The sequence below is a fragment of the Rhodnius prolixus genome, unplaced genomic scaffold, assembly GCF_049639745.1.
Source record: "Rhodnius prolixus isolate KJV_2025 unplaced genomic scaffold, Rpr scaffold_4, whole genome shotgun sequence".
Classification (NCBI taxonomy): Eukaryota; Metazoa; Arthropoda; class Insecta; order Hemiptera; family Reduviidae; genus Rhodnius; species Rhodnius prolixus.
In genome coordinates, this window is record NW_027411614.1 from 14,657,086 (window position 1) to 14,676,607 (window position 19,522).

Here is a 19,522-nt window from a genome sequence, read left to right on the forward strand (position 1 = left end):
TTTATTTTCAATAGGTTTGTTGCATATCATTGTAACTGGGTGATTGCCCGTATTGTAAATAAATATACTACAAAAGATAAAACCAAATCTGGCGATAAGGGAATTCCATTGAATGAGGAAAGACAAAATAAATAGGCTACAAAAATATCATAATAAAACAGACACTCACTTAAAAATTAAACACGAAAGATGTTCTAAACGACTGAAACCTCGCTCAAAATTAATAATCGACTGCTATAAGGGTTTAAAAGTGAAATATTATTAACTAGACATTAGCTACCGCCCTAAGAAAAAGATGAAGAGGTTTTACTACGCATAGTACAGATTTTACAGCAAATAGTTTTAAAAATCAAACATTCCCTATTGAACTGGTTTTGAATAATAAGTGATATATAAAAAGAATGTTCGAAATAAATGAAAATCAAAGGAACTACTAAATCAACAAACTACGATCTAGCTAAAATGGTTATTGTATGAGTAACCATCATAATATCCTAAATATGAGGCTTTTGAAGATTACTGAGCTTAGTAGCTGCAAAATGTGGATTTTTCAAAGGTAGGAAATGCCAATAGGATAATCGTAGATAGATTACAATGGTAGATTTTTAATTAAACAGAAAGGACTCCCGCCTAAACTTTTTCATTTAAATATTTTTTGGCTCATCACCTTTAAAGCATTAGCACCAAACAAAATTTAGTATTTTTGAAAATGCGATTTACTAAAAAAGAGGGTAAATGAAGTAAAAATTGTTTTAACACTTTTAAAGTAGCATTTTTATAGCTCAAATTTAAAAAAAAAAGTGTCTGAATTGGTTTTTACTTCAAATTTATTAAATTTGTGATATCTCCAAACGATGTAGCCACAAAAATATATTTCAAAAGCTTTATTTCAAAATTTAAATTTAACGGAAAACAAAAAGATGTTATAGTTATGATTGTAATTTACACATTTGATTAATTGTACTTTCCTTTGTTTCCAAATAAAAACGTTTGGATGAAGTTGAATCGTTTAGGAAAATAAGTTTGTATATCGGCTTGTCTAGCTACGTTCAGCCCTACTTAATGTTTTTTCAGGTAAGAAAATACGATGCGAAGGAATAAAGATTATTATTATTATTATTATTATTATTAAAGGGAAATAATAAAAACTCACGCTGGTTAACTTTTTATCTGAATTTTCATTAAATACATAAATTTAAAAGTCACTCTCCCTGTCACACTGTTTGACCAGGTAAATGGTCGTACTTAAGGAAATGGTAGAAGACCTCATTTGCGATAAAGAAATTAATGTCGTGCCCTAACTTAGTATACAAGTAAAAGGCACAAAGTATACATTAAAATAGAGGGAAGCGAAGCCAACCTCTTCCCTTAGAAGGGCTCTTAATTGAATTTCCCAGCGAACGTGTTTCAAGCAAAATAGATGAACATATACAAAACAAGAATATGGTATTTTAAAGAAATGTGAATCAGGCATTTTTAGAATCTGAGTAAACAGCTTATGAATAATATAAAGACTTGTTTATGAGATTCATAATTCCGCTTAAATGATTTTCTTCCAACTCAAAATTTTAGAGATATGTTTATTTTTTAAACATTTAATTTAAGACAGTAAATGAGGTCATTGATATTAAGAGCCGATTTTCAGCGCACTGCCGGCCTTTGGGCAGTATTCTCTCGTTAAGGGGGAAAAAACTATCCACGACCGTTCATAGGGTGTCGATTGCACTAATCACCCAGCTAAAAAACTCTTAACCCAAAACATATTTAATTCTCACATTTACCGCTAAGTTGGCAGGCAACTCCGATCTGAAACTGGCACTTAAGAGAGGTGCCTGGTCACTCTGCGCCGAACTGCGCTAAAATTAAATTTCATGAAAATAATTTTTAAACAAAAGATAATTCCTTTCAAGAAGGTAATTAATTTACTAAGTGTTTAAAGGAATTAGCTGAGTTTTCAAGAAAATCATGGAAAATGATTCCCTAAGCGTAATTCGCACTTCTGGCCATGCATTTCCTTGTGGCTCGGATTGTAAGCAACTCATTCAATATTTAGTAAATAAATGGTGGCCCCTAATGTATCGATTTAAATAGAACCAGATTTTTTAAATTTTAATAACTAATTTAAATGGATGATTTTTTTTTTGGTGATAGTGCAACTATTGTGACAACCATGATAAATGCCTTGATTTTTTTGCCCCTCGGCGCATCGACTGTAAAAATCATTAGCACAAACTTTGTGGAATCTAGGCTCGAAACTTGGGTTTACGGATACGAACTGTTGGTTCCGCCAAATATTCCTAAATCTATCTATTGTCTTCAAACGTTATTGTCAACAATTCTTCGACGCTGAGCCGATGATTCTGTACTTCTATTCTTACTTCTGTACAGAGCAAGATATCTTTCAATTCAAAAATTTGCTCTCTTGTCTCTGCATTTATTCCAACCGTTTCTTTCATCCCCTATCTTTCCCACTTTCTGATAACACCAGTCGTCGTCTGAGACGTTTCTCACCATGTGATTTACAGAATGAAGAGGGACAGAATTTACCTAATGCAAGGTAAAAAGTAACTCTCCCATTGCTTTGCAGGAAAACTCTGTGTAAGAGGCACCTTTCTAAAGCCGACACAGCAAAGAAACATTTTTACGATTTGTTAACCCATGGGTGTAGCCACTTGTGCAAGGTTTATGCAGATTTATTACGAATTTTCTGGGAAAAAACGTATTGTTATTTATTACAATCTAAAAAAGAAGTGAAGAAAGTGATGTAGGAAGAAATCCGCCGGAAAAGAGGAGTTATCAGATCAGATATAGAAGACCACCTCGTTCGTCTATTCACAGATTCAGGCAGATCTTGGTCTACATCAGAGCGTCACTAGATCAGTGGCGGATAAATCAGTGGGACCAGAACTGGAACCTGTATGAAGAAAAATGACTATGATTCACTAATTGAAAATATTATATTGGCTTAATAAATAGAAATAAGAATAGGCAATCTACGGTTAAATAAATTTTGTTTATGGTCATATAATTAATTTATTTCTTGAATAAATGTATGACAATGGATATTGGTGATACACTATTATTAATATCAATGTATCACATGCTTTTTATTAGTCTGTAATGTAAAATTTTCTAAAAGTATAAATATATAATATTAAATGAATATTAAAGTGTTTAATTTGTTTTGAAAGTATGTATTTCATTAAATTGATGTATATTAAAAATAAATACTCTCAAGACAAACTAAATACATTTTATTCATTTCATATTCAATGTTCTTAAAATACTTTACCACACGGACATAATAACATAAGGTACATTGATATATAAACGGTACATCATCAGTTATATAATTACTATCAGAAAACAAATATATTTATTTGTAATAATCCGAGTGCCAGTGCACATGATCAAACTAATAGTTTCAAAGACAAAAAAGTGTAAAAAGAAACTTACAATATGTGTGAAAGGGTAATGAATTAAAATTAAATTAAATTATGAAAATAAAATAACTTTTTAGATTTTACTCCTTGTGTAGGGGATAAAATATGTAGATTGTGTTGTGCGGAGGTTGTTCGGTGGGCGGTAGCGCTGTCTGCCTGCATCTTCGGCACTTGAGGTTATTTAGAAACTCCAGTCTGTGTCCGGACACCCTCACGTTATCTCCCAACAACTTCACCCCAGCGTCCCTTTATTTAAATTTATTTATATCGCGATTTATCAACGAATTTAACAACATCATGTGAGTTTCCTAATAAATTCATTTCTCCCTTATTTGCTTTATTTTTATTATTTTCTTCGTAACATTTTCTTTTAATCTATATTCTAAAAAAAAAAAAGAGACAAAATTATTTTTTGCAAAATCCATAAACTGATTTACATAGTAAGATTTAAAAAGTATGATAATGTGCCCATCTTTCTTCTAATCTAAATAATTATTAGCAAAAAAAATACAATTAGAAACTTACAATAAATTTATAAAAAGAACCTTTAAAACAATTTTTTTACTTAATATTATGTACAAAATTAAATGCATATGAGTACAATACAATTTAAGAGAAGTATGTTTGCCTGAATTATATCCAATATAACTAAAATTCAAAGGATTAGATTAATTTTATCTCTCTCCTGTTATCCTGAATTTGAACTTGCTTTGCTATTTATGATTTTATTTGAAAATAACATTAAAACAATTATTTTGCTGCATTCATGATTAATACTTTTCATATTTATAATTATTTATTTATTTGAGATAAGTACGACTTTCAATAATTTTTATATCTTTTCTGATTAAAAATAATTTATTTCTGAAGTAAAGATTATTTCTGTTGTGTGACCTCGCCGATTCTACAGCTTAATTCAAATTTATTGTTACGAATTAATTAGAAAATTAATTTCTAAAGTTAAGATTACTTTCATTAAGAAAAATCCAATTTTGGTAACAAAATTCAGTAGAAAAGTTTAAATGTTTTATTACTTGAAAAAAATAATTTTGCTAGGTATCCATAACTATGTAATTTACCACTGGTGGATGCAAGATGGTTATTATACCAATTTTCAAGCCCCTAAGAGCAGAATATTATTTTTATTAAAGTCAATTGGAATTTATTAAACACAATTGGTTTATAACTTTGCGCCCAAACTATTTCAATAAAATGTGCATCAGATTTGTACTTGAGAGTATTTAACATTAATAGAATTATGAATTATGAACAGGGTTATTTGTTTGTTTTTTTAAATTAATATAATAACACATTACAATTCAATTAACATATCTTATTTCTAAAGGCTAATTTATTTGATAAAACTTATCCTAGAAGTTTTCTCTTTTAGATGATACAAATTTTCTAATTATTTTTAAATAATTAGAAATTTCTATTTTATATATGCTGAAGGTTTAAAATAGTTTTGATTCATTATTAATTTTTGCCAGAAATAAATTCATAATTTCTTTCGTCACGTTACTCCTTCATATCTTTCTTTAATTTATCACAGGAAAATCTTTGGAAACAGTTGTTTAATTTATCGATTATCTCATTAATTTTATTAGTGGTGCTTCGCTTTCTCTAAATTGCGTGGTTTGTAGTAAATTTAAAAATAGCTAAGTCCTTATATAAAATATACCTATAATGTAAGTTGTAAAAGAACATTGTGACAACAAAATTTAAAGATTATTTCCTACTATTATAATTTATATTTTGTTTGCAATTATCATATTTATAAATTTTATGCACTTACCAATTTTACCAATGCGTCCTTTTTTGGACTTTACTAAAACACATAGTGTATATGATTGTTGTTTCAACTTCAGCGTCGCAAAAATTATGTGCATCTTCTTCAGCTTTACGGCAGGTTTTCATTGTAGACTTCCACTTAGTTGAACTCTAAATTTTAACTCTCCAGTTTTCTTTGTTGTCTGACACGAATCCTTTCCTTTCTCTCCTCTAAACGTTTTAGTTTTGTTAGTAAATTCTTTAAAGACGGTATTTTTTCCTGAGGGCAATGTTTGAGCAATCTCTCTGTCACTCTACCAAATGCACACATTAAACACACATATTACGGGCGCATTAATAGAAGAAACCATTCAAAATTAGCATTAATAGCAGAAAACATTAAAAATTAATCATTTATTCAAATAGGATTGGAGCTTAATAACATATTATATAGTTCCGGAGAAAAATTTATTTTAAAAATTAAAAGTTTCGATTAAACGTACAGCTTTTGAAAGTTCTTTAGCTATTTTTGGTAGTTTATTTATCCAAGTAGTTAACAATTTCTTTGATAAGTAAGAATGGATGAGAGCATTTTGATGAATAAAAACAGCTTTGAGCCTAATTGGAATGTGATAAAACTACAATATGTCTCGTAAAATGTTCCAACAGCTCATTAACAAAAACCCGAACCCGATGATAGATCTGCATTCTGATTTCGTTAAAAACAAAGTAACCGGACGTTTCGAAACTAAGAGAAAAAAGAGAGGTTTTCCAACAAATGTGCTCAACTCCTCTATTCCGTGAAAAGTTCTTCAGTTCAGCAAGATTAGTTGCCCAGAATATGAAAGAAACAGTAAAGTATTAACTTTTCTTTGAATATTACCGGCAGCCTCAGCACTAAATACGAGTAAATTACATCAATCATAAATCAGATTTATTACTGTAATTAAAGAAAGTTTGTTTTCGCTTTATCTTAGCTCGCAAAAGAAAACTTAATAAAAACATAATTTCAATGAACGATTTAGAAAGTAATGACTTCTATTTAAATTGGTCTTTTATATTTTTAAAGTATAATTTCTTTCAGTCAAGGGGTAAATTGCTTCTTCCTTTTTTTTACTGTAAAGGAGAAGGACTGTTTAGCCAACGGAAATGCTTTTTTTCAATTGTTTAAGACCTCCTTAAATTTTAATGTATAAAAGGATTCCTTTCCTCTTTCCAGACATTTGGTAAGAAAACGGAAAAGAAAATGTTGTATCCTGTAGTTGAGAAGGAAACTTTAACGGCACATTTGGGCGTACAAACTGCTTGGAATAAAAGTTAAAGTACTTGTTTTTATTTAATATCTTTAATGGAAATAAGATTTATTTGTATTTAGTTAAATTATTTGTTCTTTTCAGAAATTAATTATTTAAATGCGATGAATTCATTTTATTGCGAGATAGGCTCTTATTTTGTTTGTTTATAATTTAAAGAGAGTCGCTCTTTAAAGGATGAGAACTTTTGATTCAAACAAATTACTTTTTACAGCTCGATTTCTTGTTTTATTTCTTTCAGAAACAATTTTGTTCATTTACGGAATTTTATTTAAGCTTTTATTAGGTAGAATTTATTAATTAATGAAACAACGCTAATTACACTAATGAATTGTGCGGTTTCAGAAATTAATGGAAAAAGTTGTTTTTCTAAATACCTTGAGTACATTCCGACAGTAGCGGCAAGTTGCTCTATTTTAGGTTACAAATCTACATCCTTCATTGTGGATTTTCAGGATCAAATGGAGTACAGTTCTTCTAAGAGCTTTGTATAGTTTTGGTTTAAGCCTTCTTAAAGCTGTAGGCTCGCCTAGGTAATTAGATGTGGATAGCAATGTGTGTAGGGTGCAGAAGAATTTTTCTTGTTTTATTTACGCCTTGCTTCTTCATCCTACTTCGGCCTACCAGCTCATAACTTAAATTACTTTTATTGACGTGTCAATTTAGTGGGACGAACGCACTGGTTTGTAGAGAAAATAATTAAAATTGTGAAGAAGTGTTAGAAAATATAGGGATTACGTGTAATTAAAGTTATAAGCTAGTGGACCCAAAATTGATAGGATAAAGGAACAGGGTGTAAAAAATGGGATAAAAGTTACGGGGCAGTAGACACGAGTTTTTAAGTTGAAAATGCAGCTTGCTTTTAGTTTAATAATTATTTACAAATACAGTTTCAAAATCAATAAACAAAAACAACAAAAAATATTTAAGAAAAGCAAATTGAAATAACTGATTTCAAAGCAGTTATTGTTGAAATTATTATTTGAAATAAAATTTATTCAACTGTGGAGAGCGTTTCTCCTGCTGTTCACAAACAGATAAATGTATTAGATCACTTGTTATAATTTACTTATTGTTCTTTAATTATTATAAATTGTAAACATACAAACAGATTATGAATTCCTAAATTAAAAAGAGAAAATAATCTTTATAGATAACTTAACATGTTAATTGCATCGTAATAATTATCTATAAAACTTAATATTGAGATTAAAGCTTATTTATTGACTGCTAGTAGCTTCAAGTACAGGGAAAATATTATAAATAAATAAATAATAAAGCACTCGTAACTCTGTCTTTAATAAGAGAATATTTATTTTACGAGAATTATGGAGAAACTGGAGATTTCTGGTAATTTGGAAGACTGAAATCTACATACGAGGGTCGTTTGAAAAGTCCGTGCAAAGTCGGAGAGATAGCACCACTGGCGCGTATCGAGGTTATGTTTAGTTAGTAGCATCTCTTGGAAGAACACACACCAAGTTTCAACCAGATCGGACTATTTCTTTGTGTTTGGCATTCGTTTGAATCGAGGAAGTCGAGTGATTTTCAAAAAATGGACGAAAAAGAATTTCGTGTGTAGATTAAACACTACTTTATGAAAGGCAAAACGCCTCAGGTGACTAAAGAGAAGCTTGATAAACATTATGGTGACTCTGCACCTTCGATTAGAACAGTTTATAAGTGGTTTCAAAAGTTTCGGAGTGGCCATATGGGCACAAGTGACGCTGAACGTTCTGGACGCCCTGTTGAGGTTACTACTCCAGAAATCATTGATAAAATCCATGATATGGTGATGGATGACAGAAGAGTGAAGGTGCGTGAGATTGCTAGTGCTGTGGGCATCTCGAATGAACGGGTACATAATATTTTGCATCAACATTTGGACAAGACAAAGCTATATGCAAGATGGGTGCCGCGATTGCTCACGCTTGACTAAAAACGAAATCGTGTGAAGTGTTGCAAGGACGGTTTGCAGCTGTTCCAGAAGAATCCGCAGGACTTTAAGCGTCGTTTCGTCACTGTGGATGAAACATGGATACATCACTACACTCCTGAGACCAAAGAACAATCTAAACAATGGGTTACCAAGGGGGAATCTGCGCCAAAAAAGGCGAAGACCGTTCCTTCGGCCGGAAAGATTATGGCGGCTATCTTTTGGGATTCGCAAGGAATAATCCTCATCGACTATCTGGAAAAGGGTAAAACTATTACAGGTGCATATTATTCATCGTTATTAGACCGTTTGAAAACCGAGCTGCAAGAAAAACGCCCACGATTGGCCCACAAAAAAGTCCTTTTCCATCACGACAACGCACCAGCTCACACCTCAGCAGTTGTGGTCGCAAAATTAATGGAAATAGGGTTCCAACTCGTTTCACATCCCCCCTATTCTCCAGACTTGGCTCCCTCGGACTACTATTTGTTCCCCAATATGAAGAAATGGCTGGCGGGAAAAAGATTTTATTCAAACGAGGAGGTGATTGCAGAAACGAATGGCTATTTTTCAGACTTGGACAAATCCTATTATTCGGAAGGGATCAACAAACTAGAGCAGCGTTGGACGAAGTGTATAAGCCTAAAAGGAGACTATGTTGAAAAATAAAAAAGGTTTACCCCGAAAAATTAAGTAGTTTTTATTTTTGCACGGACTTTTCAAACGACCCTCGTAATGTAATAAAATTTAAGTGTACCTGCTAAATGTTTGGAACCATCATTTTGCTCTAAAAATAACTAAATATTTAGTAAATTATAAATTCATAATTTACTAAAATGTAACTAAACATTTATTAAAGTTGCAAACTTGGCTGAAAAATAGATCAATTAAAATTCTATTAATAGACTTAAGAGAGAGTTTACGAACGTTTCGAATTACACGCTTACCAAATTTATTATTTCTAGAACATATTCACTTCTATTTGGAAATAATATACGTATGTAAAGCATAGAATATACTACTCGATGCGGCATGTTGCAGAATTATTAAATTTGAGAATAGATTGGCCCAAAGGAAGTGGATTGTTACATAGAGGAAACGTCATTGTAAATCATCTCAAACTAAGAGGATGATGTAGAAGTTGCATAGTATATTCTTCAAAGTAGTTGTCAAATATACAACTAGAACGTTAGTTATGGCGTTTATTTATCTGTCTGTCTTTTTATTATTATTATAAGTTCAAGAGGGTGAACTTTTTATGAAATATCGGTGGTGTTCAGATATTGAGTAATGAAAGTAGACAGAGAAATTTTATTAAGAAGTGAATTATTTGAAATATTATAGCGTAGGGAAGGGATTAGCTAAGTGGTGTACTACAAGAAGATGTCGGCTTCAAAGCCATCTCAGGCCCTTTGATTTTTCTCTTCCTAGCGGCGTTTTACTGTTCAATGATGGACGGTATTGTCTGCGACGAATGAACACTGTCCGTAGGTTGGTAGTGCCCTGAAAAAAACAGCGGGCGCCAATCATCTGAAATGTTGGCACGCCTTAAATAATAAAAAACAAATAAATTTATAGTATATTTTTAATGACATTTTTACATAAATGTAAACGAGTTCTATAACGTATTTGTGTTTTATTTTGAAATGCTAAAAGGCAGTTATCTAAAGTCTGGTAGATTAGAGTTTAACCAGATTTACTTTTGATTATTCTCACCAGTTTACTCTTAATTTAATGATGTTTAGTTAGAATGTAATAATTAAACAATTAATTACAGAAGTCGGTTATAACATTGAGTTCCTAGGAAATAATACAAATTGCACAAGATTTGAGCGAGTCTGCCATTCTATTTTAACGTTTATCTCTTCACATTGAATGACATTGACAATTAGACAGTTGGGTAAGTGGTAGAGAGATTTTATTGTTTGACATTTCACTACAAATACTTTTGTACTTATCTTGGTTAAGTAAAACTTAAATCGCCAGAAATAAGAAGCCATGCTGGGTTTTTAATGATGATATTCTAGAGAACTTAAGGATAATTGCATTGAAATATAAGGAATAAAATTATTCAACTAGAATGTACATTTTTTAGAATGTACTGGTCAAATAGATTAAAACCCAGATAACGTCATTAATGTAGATGGGCTTTAAATCCTTTGAATCCAACGCTATCCCTGTTCGGCCTACTACATAGCCTAGGCTAATAGCTTGCCTGGCGGTAGACTTTTAATTCATTTTAATAAATGTTTATATATAAGGTTCATGTATTTGAAATTTTAAAAAGGCTGACGCATATCAGAAGTTTTTTTAATAGTTTATTACTGTTAGACAGAATTACTTAAGTTTGGAACTTACGAGTAGTTTCTTCTTTATCCGATAGAACAGGATTTCAATGATTTCTTTTTTTTTTTAATTTTCTTGTAACTCCTCCTCATATAGAGTGTAAGATTCTTACAGAATTTTGATATTGAGTTAACAACTTGGGAAAACATATTTTAAAAAGAAGTTTTGGTTCTGAGTTTGTACTCGAAATGGAATGTTCACAGTTCGAGGCCAGGAAAAATAATTAAAATTTACATTTTTTAACAAAAATCTGGACTTACAAGAGGTTTTATGATCGCAATTTACTTAATGAGTTAAAAAAATAAATTTATGATTTGTGGAGCAAAAATGTCAATAACCACAAGATTTATTACATAAAAAAAGACATTTATTCTCAATCGTTTCACTTCATATTTGGAATTTGATTTGCATATTAAAAATATGATCATACATTAGACTTAAATGACTCCTTAGACGCTCCTCAACCTTTTTTTTTTTTGTATCTCGAACGCATTTGAGATTGCAAAAAATAGTGGCGCGCATAATCGAATTTGAAAGAAAAATAAGGGGAAAATATGATAATCATGATAGCATAAAAAAAAAGGTGATCATTTATACCATTTAGCAAGTTTTTCGGAGCAATAATTTGAAAATAAAGTAACTTTTTATTTTCTTCAATATCCATTTTTTATTATTATTATTTTAATACTCTGGTGTAGGCGCATGCAAATAGTTCCGCGGGCACAAAGTTGAGAACCTGCATCTCAGAGCAACCAGCTACAAACAGTTATTTTTTTTTCATTAACTATAACAGTATTAGGAAACATTTTGAAGATGGTTTCCAGTGGGCAGCTTGCTTTCAAGTTATTGATGTGTAGAAATAACAATTATAATAAGTTGCCTTTAATTCACATAGTAAGAATGCGCTCAATTTATTTATTAAATGAGTGGTCGATTTTCTTGTGATTCAATTTCATTTTCTTGTAAAAAGGAAATTTTTTTATGTAAGGCATAGTTCAAAACGATAAGTTGTTTTGAGTTATAAAAATTATTTTAATTCTCGATTTTCAATGTGAGTAATAACTAAACTCAATTGTAACAGTGCTGTAAAACGTCTATTTAAAATGTGTAAAGTCAATATCGAAAATCTGTAAGAATTCTAAATTAATTTTTATGAGGAGGGACAAGAAAATGTACTTAAAAAAAAAATCATTGAAATCCTGTACTGTTACGTAGAAATTATTTATATTTATATAATTATGTTGTTATAAAACATTATTCGAAAAATAATCACACCTCGTAGATTTCATATATACTTATAATTATTAACTCCATGTCTAGAAATATTTGAATAAGATAGAGAAAAGATATGAGATATAATGTTGCCATAGGAATAACACTAAGATGAAGTGGCGGAACAGGTGCATGGAGTGTGGACTTGGCTATGTACAATAGAATCAGAAACTGCCATACACGTGACACCATACGAGATCACGTGCCTCTGCGAGAGAACACAAGTTTTCCCCTTCATCCATTCTCTATGTATCACCTTTATTCCATATTACACTTCTTGCTATTTCACCAAGCCTGCATAGACTTCCGAGTTTTATCGCTAACATCTTTTCTTTTCTTCACTTTTCAAATTTTATTCCATCAAACGACTGGATTGCCATCTGGACGCTGTAAAACCTTCACTTGCTGGTACTTTTAGGTCCCAACTTACTACATCGGAGTATAATTTAAGGTAAAAAGAAAAAAAATCTTCGGTTCCCGCACTAACATGAATGTATGGGTAAACAATGTTCTGACAAAAGAAAAGTAACATGAAAATGCCTCGTATGCACTTGGTCAAACAACACAGAGGGCATCGTTTGAGAACTATTCACTTGGTACTTTCAACCAACCGACTTATGATTCATTAATTATAGTAATTAATTTTTTTTTTTTGGCGCATCAACAGCTGAAGTCATTAGCGCCCGGAGCTTTTTCCAGTGCACTGCCGGCCTCCGGACAGTGTTCTCTCGCTACAGACAACACTGTCCATCATCGGACAGTGAGCTGTAAGAAGCTCCTAGGAAGAGAAAATCTAAGGGTCAGCTGCTGGATTCGAACCCGGGACCTCCGCGTGGGAGTCCAGTATGCTAACCTCATAGCTAATCCCTTCCCTTAATTTTATTATTATTAATAGTTTTGTTTACCTTTTGACTTTTATTCTTATTTTTGCTCCACTTATAATTTTATAATTTTCACATATTTGAATTGTTATGATTCTATTTATTGATCAAAGTTATTTGTTGAGACGTTGTAACACCAAATTGCAAAAATATCAATCAATCAATCACTTTATTTGCACAAAAGAATTCCATCTTTATGGCAAGGAGTTGAGTTCACTATACTTACAAAAAATAAAACAGAAATAAATAACTATAAGGAAAGAACACAAAAAATAAAAACCAAAAAAGGAGTTTGGAATTAAAATAATAAAATAAATAAATAAGTAAAAAATTAAACTTTCCATTACGAAAAATTTGAAATCCAAGAAATTGAAATGATAAATTCATTCTTCTTATAATAAAGTCGAATAGTTTAAACATAATTTTCTTACTTTTAGACATATGAGACTATACAAAAAGATATTATTTAGTTTAACTACATTATCAACTTTGAACAAATTTTCGAAACAGTCATTTGGGGCACTAAACTTTAAAACATATTGTAATATTTATATCTTGGGATTGAAAATTTTGGTCATTTAAAAAGAAATTATTTAAACTATAAACTTATTAATTATATATAATTATTTAAAATATAAAACTTTACATAATCCTTTAATCAGCACTATTCTAGCTTTTTGACAAAAGAAGATTGATTTATAGTAATTTTATTACTCTAAATAAATTTTTAATTATTCTTTGAAAAGTTTTAACAAATATGTAACAGCTTGTAACATACTCGTACTTTAGTAATTATTTTCGACTATTACTTCAATACTATGTACCATATAAAATGTTAATTAACTAGATGTTATTCCAAAACCATTTTAGAACTTTAGGATACAATTCTTACAGCATAAAAGTGTTGAAAATTCTTAAAATTAATGAGTAATTACTTGCTTAATTATTTAGAGAACTAGAAATAGATATCTTACACTTGGAAATAAATTAATTAGACTCTGGCAATTTCTATATCAATAAATCAATACTAGCATTGAGAAGAATGTATGAAAGAAATTAATATCTCATTGAACCATTAGAAATAATAGTGTGAGCTTTTCTTCAAAGTATTTGTTTTTTTTGTTATTAATTTTAATGGATAATTATAGTTTGTGTATATTATTAATTTTTTAATTTAAAGAAGTTATTTTACAGTGGTTAGTGCAGATATATTTTTAGGCCCTTGTAATTTATTTTATTAGAAGCCTCTAACACTCACTGTCAGTAGTGAGAAAACACTGTCCGGTGGTAGGCTGTGCACTGAAAAGGCTCCGGACAGAAATGACCACAATGTTTCCACTTCTTAAATCAAATAATAATAAGTGATTTAGACTTTCTCTTGCAGATGTTATCCTCCAGGTCGTGCTGCCTGAAACCTTTGCTTCAATATACTCGTAGAGCCATGGATTTGAGGAAAAACTTGACCTCCTAATACTTCTCATGTTTTTAACTAAGTTTTCATTTTTACAGGGTGAACCAGTAAGTATTGTCCATAGGCCCACTGTGTGAAGTACATCTAAAGTGGAGTTCAATGACGTATTGAGTGCAATTTGTAACCTTTGACTTCCTTATTGTAAGACAATCTACTTTAAAAATTGACTACTGGCCCATCTGAAAGAGTTTTCAATGAATTAAACAACTTTATTACCAACACTGTTGAGTGCTCGTGAGCACGTTTTCTTGCAAAACAAACGTAATTTCTCATACGAAGATAAAAGGAATCCTGCAAAATTATATACCGTTTGAAAGCTCATTAAACAAGGAAACTTTTATAAAAAGTGCCAGCACCTAGATCTGATAATGATCACATAAGGGCCTATGAGTTTTCTTAAAAATTTCGATTACTTTTATTTTTCCAGCATTCGGAGGAAGGTTGAAACTGTTTGGAAAACAACTTATGCTTCGAAATGGTATCAATTTTTATAAAATTTATCTGTCTTTCTAACCGTGTCATCAGAATCGAATTCGGACTAAAACTTTCTGAGTAATAACATTTTTATTGGAAAAAAGTAATGATTTTAGAAAAAAAAATTAAAGTGACGTCACTCAAGAACGGTGGAAAATATGAAGTTGGCCAATACGTCATTAAACTCCACTTTAGATTACTTCACACAGTAGGCACTATGGACAATACTTACTGGTTCACCCTGTATACTAATATTTACATTTCCTTATTTATACATTAAGCACTTCACATAATTCATATAATTTCTATTTTTCTTGTATTTAATCAGTTATTTGAAGTAGTTACCTCCCAGTAAAGATCTCTTAAGTATCTGATAATTACTTGTACCATTTTTTATTTAAAATCCAGTATTTAATTTTTTTGAGCAGAGTAAAAATTTTTTATTGTGAAACAATTTCAGTTTTTCTTTTACTTTGACATTAATTGAGTTAATCTAGTTTGGTTTGTTAAGATAATTTTGTTATTTCAATGTCTAGCAAACTCTGGCAGACGGCGTTAGCCATGCCTATTAATACTGTTATAATTTTCTTTATTTTTTGTAATTTTTTTTTGTACTTTTGTATTTTGTAAATAAAAAAAATCGATTTTCTCCTTTTCGGAGCTACTTACAGCTCACTGTTTGGTGATGGCACGAACGAAAGAACCTGTCTGGAGTTCGGCAGTGCACTGATAAAACTCCGGTAGATAATATTCAGATACCGAAGCCCCTTAAATTAAAAAAAAAAAATTAAATAATAAGTTAATTCATTAATAATTAAATAATATACCTTACTTTACCATAATTCTGTGTTAAAATTGGTAGCAACTTATTCTAAAATTTCAGAATAGGGTCCTCAGCGCTAGTAGCCTTTTTTAACTTATTTAATCCAGTTAACAACTAATTCGTCGCAAAAATAAGCCTGTGATATTAGGTAAAAATTACAATTTAATTAAATATGAGAGCAATATTTTTTCATTTTCATATGGTTGTTGGTAAATTACTAAGATATTCATTAGCGAGACTGGCGGTCCACAAAGGTAAACTGGGGCACATTAGTGTTCAATTTTAATCACACCTTGTATCCATCCTTGTGCAGAATTTAATGAAGTTTTTTTTTGCTCTCTCTTTTACTTTTTTGATGAAAAAAAAAGGAAAAAAAAAAGTAGAACTTACTATACTCCTCGTCCATCTAGAGTTACATGGAAAGTTGTGTACGCGACTGTTGCATTTGCAATCAACCTTGCTGGCTGCAGGCCGCTACCGACATCTCCTATGAATATTTTAGGCAGCAGACTGTCTAATCAGCGTGTAGCCCTCATACTTGTCTACGGCATATGCTGACATAGAAAGAGAGTGGTACCAAAGAGTAGAGACAGCCCCTCGCTCTGAAGATAAACCTTTACCTTCCAACCAGTTCTTTTACCGCAACCTTCAACATCCATGTGTACCGCATGACAACTTCTTCACCCATTCAATTTCTTCGCAAGCACCTACAAGTACCTTTTTTCACAATTTTAGTCTATTGATTGAAAATTAAATTGATTTTTATCTGAATCATTCAATTTTTTGTGGGGGTTTATTATTATTATTTTAGTTAGTTAAATACAGTATAATAAGTTATACTATTGTCTCTTGTAGGGATGAGAAAAAGGCCAGCTGTTACATTGTGGTTAATGAAGCGGGCAGCTATTTATTTAGGTAACTTGATCACAACTATGGACCTCTAATTCGTTACTCTTCCCATACTAGTTTTGTAAAAGCACACCAAACATTTCGATTTCACTCTTAACTGCCAATAGAATTTTCAATTTTTAACAAAATAGTAAACAACTCAATTTAATTTAAAATTAATAAAACAATTCATGAAGAATATTTCTACTTTGTACAATGAATACTAACTTTTTCACAAAATGGGAAGAGATAATAATTCGTTATTAGTGCACAATGCTTTCTCTGTCAATTTACTGCAATCTAACAGTCTGCACGTGTTCAGAGTAAATGTCAACAGAAAATAGATCTTCTTTCTTAATCCCAAAAGAGGATTAACCTTATGTTCCCCAGGGTATGACACAATACCTTTTTCTAATTAAATAGAAATTGTTCTATAAATTATAACATTCATCAACTTTTATAACATTCTTAGAAGATATCCATAATTTTAGAAATTTCAACTGGAGAACATTATTTGTAAAATTGAGCGAAAATAATAATAAATTTGACCTACATAGTTAGTGGAAAATGTACTTCATGTAATAATACATGTTCATGAAATTAATTAAAGACCCATTTACTACAAACAATTATGCTATTGTATATTGCATTTACAGATGAAGAGAAATAATTTTTGAAAATTTAAAAAAATACTAGAGAATTTCAATTCTCTCTTAACCACTTTTCTCAGGTTTTACTTATCAATTTAATTTAGGCCACATAGGGTGCCATTCTCACAAAAAGTATACCAAATATTGCAAATCAATACATATCAAGAAAAAGTCTACATTTCATCAATGATCAAGCTGCCACTCCACATCTCCCTTAATCCATGTGTTTCAGTGTTTCAATTCATTTTAAAAAAAAATCGTAATTCCTACAGGATAATTACAACCATCACTCCTTCCGTGTTCTTATTCGGGCTCACAGACTTCTGGGCCATTAGCACCCTATTGCGAAATCATTTAAGTATTGTATACACCACAATCTAATCTAGATTTTACTAAAGATAATGTAATTAATGTTTGTTAAATGATCAATATCGTTGTGCCTGTGTACCCAATAAAGTAGAAATTCCCTTTTTTGTTGGAGCGTGCAGAGCGAGAAAGGTTAATTACATAAATAGTACCATTAATACATTTCACTATATTATTGCTATTTATTGATCTAGCAATACTTTCCAAACACACTGCCCTTACAAAAGATAAAACTATTTTAGATTTAATATATACAATAAATAAACGGTTATAAAATAGAAAGTAATTAAATAATAATAAAAAAAACTATTTTCCGAACTCTTGTATGATTTTCGCTTGCCACAGTTTTTTAAAAAAAAGCTAAAAACTCAAAAATTATACAGTAAAGTGTCTCTTCTCTCCACAGACATTCTTATAGTTTTAATATAGGTTATTTATGTCGAAAATAACACACAACACAATACAACACATAGAATTAAGAATGTTTATTGTATAGCTGACCTCATACGAACTTTTAGCCAGCTTCAGAGATTGATTAATTGGTTTGATGTAGAGAATTCGACTTCAACTATTGTATTTCCATCTCACACTACACATTAGTGATGGGCTATTTGAGCGGACTCGTTCCATTGGAACGAGTCCGATGGTGGAACGAGTTGATTCAAATCCCTATTTTAAAAAAAAGTGATTCCGCCCCGCCCCAAAAAAATTAAAATGAAAATGAGACAGCAGAGGTTTTGGAACGATTAAACATAAGAACAAATGTCACGTAATTTATTAAAATATATCATTAACAGTTAGCTTTTCCAGTTAATAACAAAACTATATTTCTTTTACACACATTAAGTACTATCCCTAATTTCCAGTTGCTCTGATAAATATAAAATTAACAACGTAACACAAATATTAACCCAAAAATAGGCTAGTCAATTATAAATTAAAGCAATTTTGTCATTATCTAGCTTGACCACTGGAAGACTGGAGTTAACTTGCTTCAAGAGGATTCAATAGAGAAACGGAAATGGGTAGGAAAGTATTCCATAAAAATTCTAACCCTTCAAACAAAATTATAATTACTCACAATATTTATCTAATAAGAATTGAATATCAAGCTTTTAAAATATTATCTTATTGTTTTACAAAAAGAAAAAGCTGTGTGCTTAATCTTTAACTAAGCGCTGGACACTCTTACTCTTATCTTCATTGGCGTAAGTTTAAACGTGTACATGTCCGCATGACGGTCAAAGTAAAACTGAGCCAAAATGTAGTATTACCTAATTGGTTTACTTACTGTAGTATCCCTCCCACTCTATCACCTATTTCACAAACATTCATCAATTGGAAATATTTTGTAGTTAAATATTCGTTTCATTTGAATACAAAAAACATAATAACGCTTTCTTAAGATGATTTTAATTTTTAAATTTTGTTTTTGTCCATTACTCTTATAAAATACGAAGAATTTCAAATAAAATATAATACACAAACACAAAATGATCTAGTATGCAGGTGGAGTCAGTCGTGGTTGCCATGGTAATGGAACCGTTAAACGACTCCGGCCCAACTCTAGCATTTTCATTGGTTAAATCCACTGGAGTTGGTGGAGTCGAATCCGGAGTGATTTAAATCCTTTTGAAACCGGACTCGTTCCACTTTTTCGTTCACTGATTCTAGCCAATAGAAATTGCTGGAGCTGGAACCGGAGTCGTTTAACGGTTCCGTTACCATGGTAACGACGACTGACTCCACCTGCATACTAAATCATTCTGTGTTTGTATATTATATTTTATTTGAAATTCTTCGTATTTTATAAGAGTAATAAACAAAAATAAATTTTAAAAATTAAAATCATCTTAAGAATCTGCTTAGAATAAATAGAATAATATTTT

At 30.8% G+C, this 19,522-nt stretch overlaps 1 protein-coding gene across 1 annotated transcript in view; it reads left to right on the forward strand.

Moving 5' to 3' along the window:
* Window positions 1–3,586: 3,586 nt before the first annotated feature.
* The window catches only part of LOC141456489 (dipeptidase 1-like), a 411,813-nt gene continuing 395,877 nt past the window's right edge, over window positions 3,587–19,522 (forward strand). Inside the window, exon 1 of the mRNA XM_074132531.1 lies at window positions 3,587–3,742. The gene's annotated coding sequence lies outside the window, so the exon portion shown is untranslated. The remainder of the gene's footprint in view (window positions 3,743–19,522) is intronic.